Source organism: Amblyomma maculatum, chromosome 7 (genome assembly GCF_055883805.1).
Source record: "Amblyomma maculatum isolate TAMU_Amacu chromosome 7, ASM5588380v1, whole genome shotgun sequence".
Classification (NCBI taxonomy): Eukaryota; Metazoa; Arthropoda; class Arachnida; order Ixodida; family Ixodidae; genus Amblyomma; species Amblyomma maculatum.
Genome location: NC_139350.1, coordinates 40,329,010 through 40,340,233, shown reverse-complemented (window position 1 = coordinate 40,340,233; position 11,224 = coordinate 40,329,010). Strand labels below are relative to the sequence as shown.

The 11,224-nt window shown below is 45.1% G+C and overlaps 1 long non-coding RNA gene across 1 annotated transcript; it reads left to right on the top strand.

Annotated features, from left to right (window-relative positions):
• The first annotated feature begins 5,061 nt into the window (after positions 1-5,061).
• On the top strand, positions 5,062-10,448 carry LOC146183071 (uncharacterized). The gene is made up of 3 exons (XR_014708709.1): positions 5,062-5,334; positions 9,357-9,601; positions 10,302-10,448. It is a non-coding gene; the product is annotated as an uncharacterized LOC146183071 (long non-coding RNA).
• The last annotated feature ends 776 nt before the right edge of the window (positions 10,449-11,224 follow it).

The window sequence follows — 11,224 nt, the reverse complement described above, 5'->3', positions numbered from 1 at the left end:
TGTTAGCCTGGTCCTGAGTTAAATCAGAGGAGGTAAACCAGGGAACCTCAGGAGGAGAACCGGAGAATGGTAGGGCAGCGGTCTTGTCAGAATCTTGATGGTCAAGATCCTCGGCTAAGGCTGCAAAGGAGTTATGCAGAGTTACTTCACCTTGGGAAGTGAGCTCTTGCGAGGGTCCGGAGGAACGAGGCTTGCGGAGGCGGCTCGCAGTTGCGAGTACCTCGTCCAGTGCCTTGAGCTGGGAGGCAAGGTCTTCTTTTCCAGCTGGAAAAGTAGTAGATGAAGTGTTGCTCTCACCAGATATGACAGCCTCGAGTGCCTGGAGAGACGCCTCTGGCTGTCCGGTAGAAAGCAAAACAGGTGATCGGCACGAGTCGGACGACTCGGCTGTCGCAGCGGCATCGTCGGTGACCTTGCGCTGTTGGCGCTTGGCCTTTCCTTTCCGCTGAGGCTTGGGAGGTGGGTTGTCGGCAGGATCCTTCAGGAATTGCGCCTCTCTCAACCGGGTCACAGGGGGAGATGGGCTGCGGCTACCGGTCGGAGATGAAGAGACCTGGGGCGGTGGAGGCCCTGAGGCAGGAGGGGGGACAAGGTTGCGACGGGACTCCTCAATGGAGGGGGTTGTCAGCAACCGAAGACTGTCGTAGAAGTCTTCAAGTTGTCCCCGGACATGGCACTCGATGTCGGCACGAAAGGATGCCGGATCTCGGCCGAGGCTGCGAGTACGGCGGCGGACCGGTTGGGGACCGCCGCGGCGAGCGGTATGTTGCTCCATAGCAACAAAAACCTGAAAAACTACAAGCGAGAAAAGCGGCCGAAACCGCAAATTAGTGCGCTTAAGCTCACCTTGAAAGCGACGGTAGGACGAAGAGTTGGTCCCAGCTGCAAGGCGGGACCATGCAGCCGGAAGACCGGCGCAACCCCGAAGGGGCCGGCGGCGGCGAGGCGCTTCCTCAGTGGACCACGGTGAAAATCCGAGTGGTGGAATTCTCGGTAATTAATCCAGGTGAAAATCCACAGAGGGAGCACACAGGGGCCCCGCGGCACTCACACAGCACACGCGCAACGCGCCACAAGCACAGGGGAGGCTTCCGAGGCAGCGCGGCGCTGAGGAGCACGGTCGGGGAGCGAGCGGCGCGATGAGCGCGCGCGTACTCGTCGGAGCGAGCCGCGCACGCGTCCGAACGCGCCGAGAGCTGGAGGCGAAATGCGGCGACCACAGGAGCGCACGAAATCGAAGGGAGCGAGAGACGGAGGTCCGCTCTCGCTGAAGGTTCCGTAGACTGTATCCTTCCACTAAGGCACCTATTTCTCTCTTTCCACTTACCCTCCAATCTCGCTCCTTTCCCTTACAGCGCGGTTGCGTTATTCACAATATACGACCCATATTGCTCCTTTCCTTTCCGATAAGCCAACCTATAAGTTTAGCCGCGCTTCACACGTTTTAGCTACGGACGAGGCAGAGCGGCCAGATACTGGTATGACACTCCGGAGGAGACTAACATCTTTGGGCGATATGGCCCAGTTCACAAGAAACGGTTTTTGGCTCTATAGGACTTACAATTCCTAATGCGATTAGGCTATGAGAGACGACGTAGTGGAGGAGTAAGACAGACGTATTTCCACTGTAAGATAAATTCAGCAATATATTACTCTACCCAGATGAGCTCTGATGTTATTAAGCATGAATTTTGATGCTGGTCTCTAGGTGGGAATGTAGTCGTAGCGGTGAAGTGTTTGCAATAATTTGATGGCTGTGTTTGGTACACGAAGGATGGACCATTTTTCGTGGCTTAGTAAAAATATAATATTTGAATCACAAGAAAGGAAAGGCGCATGTTTCTGTCACAATTGTTTTGTGCACACCTGAACTGCTCCTTAAGGGTAGGGAGGAAGATGGAGTGAAAGTGGGAAGAGAGGAAGGAGTGATGTATTGTAGGGTTGTGTATTTTTTTCTACCAATTGCGAATTTTAAACGTGCACTGACATTGCACAACACACGTTCGACGTTTCATTTCACCTAAACAGGAAAGGTCGGGATAAAACCCGGGTACTCCAGCACTGTAGTCAGGCTCTTTACTACAGTACCACCACCGAGTTGGGGCTTGGGTTCGTTCATCTGCACTGAAATGTTAAAAAAATCAAGACATTGCTCGAGCAGCACAAAAAGAATTCAATTGTCCTATGATGATATTTTGCTGGGACAATTTGGCATGTGTATATGGAGACTTCATTGGAATTTTGACAATCAGAGACTTTCTTCAACAATGGCCCCATCATATATTGTAACTGTGAGCCTATGATCTTCCAAAGTAATTTTAAAAAATTTCCATCGCGCAAGCTTCGCCCATTGCTTAAATTTCTACCCACAAAGGCCCAAGTTGACACCAAGACTACGTCTATGACCAACCGTCTTATCATTAATGGCTCAATCTATAACTGTTTATTAGTTAAATGTGTAGCAAATGTGTGACCATTGGGCAACGTTTCCGCAAAGACTGAGCCAATTATCAACAACCAGGTTTTACATCCTAACATAACCTTCGTCCTTTATGCATCGCCCAATGTAATTAAGAGTTCTTCGGTTACAAGACCACAGGACAATTATTCTTCATTGCAACAGGAGACCCGCCAAGGTTTACACCATGTCTACTCTAGCTATATAACTACACTTAGGTTTCAGGTAGAACGAAAGGAAGAAGATGGTTTGCACGGTATAAAAAAGAAGAACCGAACAAGGGTAAATAGGGTACGCCTCAGGTCGCAGATGAGCCAACGTTTCGACAAGTCCACTTGTCGAAACGTTGGCTCATCTGCGACCTGAGGCGTCCAGACGAAGACAAGTCCAATTGTCGAAACGTTGGCTCATCTGCGACCTTAGGCGTACCCTATTTACCCTTGTTCGGTTCTTCTTTTTTATACACTTAGGTTTGTCAATCAAGGTTAAAACCTTCATGTAAGACTGTAAGCAACAGTTACACAATACAGCATGAAAAACATTTCCGACTTCCTACAGCACGGCTTTTCATATGTAAACTTTTACATATAAGCAACCAGCGGACAATTAAAAATGAGAACCAAAGGATCGAAGAAACAAACTATTTTATTCCACATTTCATGTGGATAGGACATGTCATGAAAGCTATGAACGGGCTGGAAGGACGGGGGGGGGGGGGGGGGTATGCGGAACATTGCAGGGTTTCGTGTGGACGGTTCTCTGCAGGCTCAACACACGTAGTAGAGACAGCAGGTGGGAGGGGCTGGGTGAACGGGGGCAGGCCCTGCGCAATGGGCTTACACAGCCCAATGAATAGCTGGTGGTACCGAGAAGAGTTGGCGGCGTAGGCTTGAACGTTGACCATGTCGCCTTCTGATGCTGCACGCTGGATTCCAGACACTTGGGAACCATCTTTGCATAAGCCGGCGGTACCGCACCTCAGAATCTAATTCATGACATATACCATTTGTGCAATGTAATTCTTTAGTGAAACCCAAGAAACAGATTTCATAGCTTCCCAAACTGCACGTAAACATAAACATAGAAGTTCATTAATTGGCAAACAGGAAAAGGAAGGCGCGCATGTCATTAAACATATGTTATCAGAGATTGTACAAAATACTGTCACATTCATGGCGCTAGCATTCTAAACCAACTCTACTGACTCTCATGACGCAGCAGTCTATTAGTGTGCAAGAGGTGGCCTACTATTACCGGTCTTTGATATCTGCAAAGGCTTAATGTAATATCGAGAAGCGGAAGCCACTGGTCTGAGGGTCTTCCACGTACGCGCGCATTCTTGCATTTTTAGACGACTGTAAGACCTTGGACCCTGATTTGAACACAACACTTATATACACAGAGCATTTATGATATACGCACAACTACTTCTGATGCTTCTATTCACTAAGTAATGCGCAGAAATTAAAACTCTCATAAAATCAACATATACAAGCAAAAAGTAGCAATGGGAATGCAATGAGAGCAAATTCTAAAAACGATTATTTAAGACATTAGACATGGATAAGAAAAAAACAAATAATGGAACAAAGTAACATGTGCTATTGTACATGGCATGATTTCCGCAAGCCTGAAATTCTCTCAGCGTTCGTTCATCTTCATCCGTGAAGCCAGTCATATATTCAGAGCATACTCAATGTCTTATTTTAAAACAAGGGATGATCGCTTCTATTGTGGTATTTGCTAAATTGCGCACAACGGGCATACAGTCAATGTAATTTTAAAACCAATAAGTGTGGTCCAGCTCCTCTAACACATTAACGATAGCTCGGAGTGTGAAAGTGAAAGTTTTTTATTAGAGCGCATTTTGGCTGATTTTGAAGTGTCAGAAAATCACAAAAAACTCCTTGAGAAGGATGTCATTCCATCTTTTATGAAATCAGCGCACTTTTATTGCTTGAAATTAAGCGGACATCATTCCGCGATTCCTGCCGTTCAGACAAAGAACTGTAGCTTATCTAAGCCATACTAGATTCATTTCATAAAGACCTCTTCAGCCCGCATTTGTTAGCTCCTTGATTTGACAGAGCTTTTTGAATAAGCATCCTGCGGCAAAGTTATCATTCCGCCTATTTGTCGTCGAAATTTTCTTCCCCCCCATTTTATGCGTGACCTCACTAAATATTACTGTTAAGTAACTACATATGTCTCACCTCATAGTATTATTTTCCAATAAAACTACACATGTCAAACTTAGCATTTATTACACAATTGCACATTACTGAAGAAAAGATCGAAGAATCGCGGAAAACAATTGTACTACACAGGTCAATTTATAAAAACGCATACGCAATGGGGGGGTTGGGGGAAGCAGCAGTTTTAGTAACACACACGCGGTTAAAGTCAACGTAAATTAATGTGACAGTTAGATTCAAGAAGAGCTCTTAGCTTTTCGAAAAATCTACTATGTTTGCTTTGTCACATTGGCCGTAAACGTAGATTAAGCACGACAACTCACCGTACATCTGAATGTCGTAGCATATCAACCGAAATGTCACTCAGTGTCTGTTCCTTACAAAAGGTCACAAAATGGGAATCCTCCTTTTTGAAACAGGAGACAGCTCGCCGAAAGAGCTACAAGTGCGACAAGAAAATATTACAATCTGAAAGAAAACGCCGGCTGCCTCTTTCTCTCGCGTCATCACTCTCTATGCTAGTCTTCTCTATTGCGAGAGTGTCGAGCCGACTGCTTGAAAGAGGAGACGCGGTTGTGCGTCTCTTTGCCGGGTACGAAGTTTACAGGTGTTTAGCGCCGCGAAGTGCAGTTGCTGGCCAGCTGCCATGAATTGCTTGCGGTGGAGGTGCGCTTGCATGAGGTAAGGCAAAAAGAAGAAATGGGCATGGGTAGGACATAGTGCGAAGAGAGGAAAATCGATGGTCGCTTAGGGTAACAAATTGTATTCCAAGGGAAGGAACGCGTAGCAAGGGGGCGGCAGAAAGTTAGGAGGGCAGATGAAAGAAAATCGCAGGAGTCAAGCGGATGCAGCTAGCACAGGAGCGGGTTATTTGGAGGAATATGGGAGAGGCCATCCTCCTGCAACGGGTATAATCATGATGATGATGATGATGATGATGATTATGTCAGCCCCACTCTGGTAGCATCTTTGGCCTGATCTCTAACGCGTGTTGGCTCATTGGTGGACATTTTGCGTTAGTGAATATGTCTGGCAGGAAGAACATCATTCGTCTCCTGATATAATCGAGATGTTGACGATTTACACCGCTTTCGAGCCCCACATTCGCAGCATTCTACTGAAGTGAACGGAAACAGGAATTTCATAGGAAGGTAACTTCATTGGTAGGCAAGTCAACAGCCTTCTCAAAACTTATGCGCGTTAGAGGCGCTTCCGCTCAATTATAAACCTTGATTGAGCCCGGCGACAGGAGGCAGCTGCCTTTCTAAAGACAGCTCAGATGCAAAAAGTTCGTCTAGAGTTTGCACCGCAAAAGCCACTATATCTTCATTTCGACGAGATATTGTTAATAACAAGGCAGCATTTGGCGAGCGCAAAAGAAGCAGTACGTGTCAGTGTCGTTAACTCTACGTTATGCAGACGGCCATAGGGCGCGTGTGTAATTTTGTTTGTCTAATGCTAGGACATCGAAGTGCACAGAAGGAAAAGACAAATGCAGGGCAAAAGATACAAATAACATGAATTCAAACAAGATGTCCCACGATGTAGTTTTTGGCTGTAAAGATGAGGCTTTCGAAGTCTGCATATTGAAAATTTCTCAAAAGACAAAGGCAAATAAACCTGGTGCATGAAAGATGACTTGGGCATTAAAGTGAGACAAAGCAACACTGCGCAACCTTTGTGTACCGCAGGCAGCAGCAAACGAGCATTGAGATTGATGTGACCAATAGTTTATGTATTACAAAATGCATAGAAAAACAAATATTCATCAAGAAACAACACGATATGCAGCCACAAGATAACTACTTTCCCATCGCACTATAAGCTGACTTAAGTGCACTCCTGCAATGTTTTATTCCTGGTGCCTTCAAGCAAGAAAATAGCGACGTTCCAGACCATGGTCGTGATACTGCTAACTTATTCTCAGCCTACCACATGTCTAATTTATGTACTAAGTGTTAAAGCTCTTGGTGACACACTTTAGTGTAGACTATCATTTTTATAAATATTGCATTTCCGGGAGTACGTGTAACCACTCATTGGAACACTTAATAGCTGCAAGCGCATCCTCACTTTCACAAAGAATCCATTTTTTGCGTTCTTACATATACTCAGTGATCATTATAGCAGATCCGGAGGATATTTCATGCTGTCTCATGGATTGCTACCTGCCATGCATATTTATTGTTCCTTTTGCCTCGCACATTTAGCTTCCTACATCCGTTGATAGAAAATATAAAATCTCTTCCAGTCAGGAATGTTGAATGCACTGAAATGCATTTATAATAATGCAGGTTCGAGCAAAATGTCGAATATAATGAGTGAATGCAGTAGCGCTGTCAGCGTTAACACGATTTCGGTCATAAAATAACCAGCATATAACAATGTATTTAGCACAATATTGGCTTAAATGTGATATGAACATGGACATCCTACCTCAAAATATAAAAACTTTCGAAGCCACCGCAACCACTTCGTCAAAAACAGGCTGAATATGCGACAACATGTGAACGAACTACAGAGACAGTCGTCCGACGGATCGGCTAGTTGCAGTGAAAGTAAAACCACTCGGCCCCGTGCACACAAATATTTGGCCTGTGAATTCTTTACACGCCACGGTGGCACTAGGGATAAGAAAAACTACTACTAATATTAATTCGTTAACAGGAAGGGAAAGGCGCAGTGTGACACTTGTTTCTGCGGACGCCTGCACCAGGCCATGAGGGAAGGGAGGAACTCCAGTAGAACTTTTTGTTGGGCTAGTTAGTAGATGTTATAAAATAAAGAGGCGCCAACAATAACTGAACAGAAGGAAGTGACACGCACTATTGACGTGACACGCACACGGAACTATTGGCAGAGCGTTCTCGGTGAATGTCAAATATATACTTTATTCCGTTCTGCACAAAGATCTTTTCCTATTTGTTCAGTCTTGTATTAAAAAGCAAGGTGTGGATTTATTTCGGAATGCAGTTGACATGTCAGTTGAAAATTTTCTGAATGTAGTTGAATTCTATCTTAATGCCACATTAGTTCAGTTTGAAGAAAGTGTATACACCCAGAAGAAGGTAATTTGGATCGGTTCATGCGTGGCTCCAGTGTTGAGCAACATCTTCCTCTCGGCAATTGATGAATCTCTGGACAGGAATTGGGAAAAAGAAACAGTTGTGAAGGTTCTCCGGTACGCAGGTGATTACTTGGTGATCTTACCCAAACAGGACCCATCGTCCGTCCGATACACTGTGAAGGAAATTCTAAAAATATTTAGGGAACATAGCTATAGATAAGACTGTACCAGTGAGCTACCGGAGAACAATAGGTTGCAATGTCAGGACCTTGAGCTGTCGTTGGGACGGGAAGGCATATGCTGGATGTACCACCCCCGAGCTCAAAAAGAGCTGCTGTCATACGAATCGGCACACTCAAAAATAGTAAAACGAGTCATAGCCAGGCTAGTATTAGAAGCATGTCTTAAGAAGTCATCCAATGCAGCTTTCAAAACCATATTGCACGAATGAAAAAGGCAAGCTTTCCTCAGTCTCTGCTATCAGCGGTTACCGAGACCTTGCTTCAAAAAATAAAAGATAAGAAGACTAGCAAAGCTCGGTAGTAACCCAGGAGGGTAAAACCTGTAGCCGTTCGATCCTCCCACTGTGTTCCGCCTAACCTGAAGAAAGGCGTAAATGAGTTTAAAGTTCCGGTTGTTTTTTGCGTCCCATGCAGGGTGGCTTCTTTGTGCGCTCAGATTAACAATAAGAAATCAGGAAAGATGACCTGCGGGACTAATCATGCCCAGAAGTCTGTTAAGTACAAGGAGGGGATGGTGAATCAGATTCCGCTCACGTGCAGAAAGGTATACATCTGCCGAACGGGATCTAACCTCTCAGTTCATTGTAAAACTTGTAAACGCATGCCTTGCTTAGATGGAACTGTTAGTTTAGACAGAAGTCAAGATAGCACGGCCACAGAACTGAGAGAAGCTTACTTCATCAAAAGAAATGGTTTTGATTGCGTTAGGGAACCCTTGAAAGTGTTGTATGAGAGTGAACTGTCTTTTGTAGGAAGTCACTGCTAATGAAGGAAGGGGGAATTTTTTTTCACTTTTTACCTTTACCTCTTTATAGTTCACTTATCTGCTATCCTGTTAAGTTTTTTCACCTTCCATTTGTTCTTTATCGATTTTGTGACCGTTATTACATGTATTTTATCACTTTTATGGCCATCGACACCATGTTACGTTCGTTCTACATCTCGCGAGCAATGCCACGTCGTGCCTATATATTGGAAGGAAGAAAGGTGGGAGAGAAAGTGGAAAGAGAGAAAGAGGAGCCGTAGTACAGGGCTACAGAGTAAATTCACACCTGGGGGTCTTTATCGTACACTGACTACGCATAGCAGACGGACGCCTCTCCGTTTCTCCTCCTTCGAAACACAGCCCCCGACAGTCGGCATCGGTAGTCGGGCATCTTCACCACAAGCACCACACCCCGGATGCCATGTTTCTCTTTGCAGCGTAAAGCTACTAGGCGCAGGTCATAGCCGAGATTCGCCTGAGTGCACCGCCCGTATGCGCATGCGTGAGAGCCGATTGACGTCACGAGAGTCGCCCCCTCGCTACAGCCGGTGCGCGCTCCGCAAGACAAAGAATGACACACTGCGCTAGGTTTTCAAGTCGTCGGCGTGACACCGTGTGCCTTGTGCAGGGAAGGAGAAGAAGAATGACAGGAGACGGGGCGTCGGGTGCTACTGCCCGGGCCGAAGCCACTGCTGCACGGCGGAATGAAACCAAGAGGAGGTGGCGGGCCGAGGAAAGGAAGAACAGCGTGCCGAGCGGTTGGAAAATAGACGTACGAGTGACGCGGCAAGACGAGCTTGTTTGACTGGTGAGAACAACACTGGCCGTGACGTTGAGGTTAACCGTTTACCAAAAGAGAACCTTGACATTCAGGTGAGTGAGCTCTGCTATTCGTGAGTTTAACCGTCGCTTCACCGACAATCCATTTGGAAGTGTGCAGTGAAGAATTAGCTTGGACATGGTACTACAGTGAAGCAATGCAGAATCAAACCACTTAATTTAACGTGTGGAAACCAAGGCTCACTACTTTACTGATCATCGGAGCGTCTTCATTCTGATAAATAAACTTCATGCCTTTGCATAACCTGTGTGCTAAACTATAAGCTGAACGTTCGCGTAACCAGGGAGCCGTAGCTTTCGCTAGAACATTAGGCTTCACCCAGGGTAAAGCAAACCTAATTTTTTAAAGCAGTCAATTTTTAATGTTTTGTCTATGTGTGCTTTTCATAGAAATTGCAACATTGTGCAGGCGTAAATTCATCGCTGTGTAGGCCACGGCTCCTCTACGTACCTGCCTGCAAAAGACATTGACGTTCACGTGCTTGTCTGAGCACAGCTTTGATTTTTTATTTTTACCATTGTTTTTTTTTTTTGCTCTGCTAGTTCATCAAAGTTGGGGACAAGAGCCAATTTTTGATAACGGGTCTCGTTCTAAATGCCAGTTACACAAATTTTCACGACGCTCCCATTGATGCAATGATAAATGCAGCATGTTGAGACCAAAATAAGTTGTGCAATGTTGAAGCTACAGTGGTGAAAAATTGAGGTTGCACCAATGAGGCGATGATTTCAGGTTTCGCCTCTGCTGACCACGACAATAGCAAGACATCTGTGTGAACGAGGCGTTGCAATCGACAGAGCGCCTCGGAGGCTTAATTTTACTCAAGACCCAAACCAATATCTGCAGTAGTTCTCCCCTCTGCAGAGAGACGTGAATAAAATGTGCAATAAACTGGTTTATATTTTTCTATATTTTAAATACTTCGAACTGCCTTTTATAAGTCAGAGCAAGAGTAGACACACTGATTTTCAATCATTACCGAGTCGCATGCTGAAAACTGTAGGAAACGACAATCAACCGTGGGAGAGTGCACATAGCCAATAAAGAAGAAACAATAATATGCAGTTCCATATGCATCGAGACGTTGAAGCAAAACAAAGTATTTACAGAGAAAGTATTGGTGTATCATAGATAAGATATAATGAATGTATTATTCAACTGATGACTTAACAGAACCTTCGCATGGTAAGACATTTCACTCAGCACTAGCGCTAGGAAAGATTACCCGTAGACATTTAAATTGTATTACTGTACCTGCTCATTTTTCTCCAGTATTTGCTTACCTGCATGAAAGAAATTTGATGTTGGCATCGTTGGTGGTAATATTTAGATCATATGGATGCGTATAGTCCACAGCGCATTTGGAGTATTGGGAGCCAAGCTTGTATTCCAAGTTTTCAAACCGAGATAATTCGACCCTAAGCGCCATGATGAATCCTAATGCTTCCGGTTTCGCCCCTTTTAGGTGATTTCTTTTTTTTTTTTGGAAGGGCACCACACAGTTTTTGAGTAGTCAGGCCATGACCTGCCGAGCACAGGGAAGGCTGGTTGCAAGATTCGTTGCTCTGGTGCAGTTTTGCAGGCGGTCTTTCAAGAACCACTTTTCAACCTGCTTTACATATATAATATTATATTTAAACTTTCCTGGCGTTTTT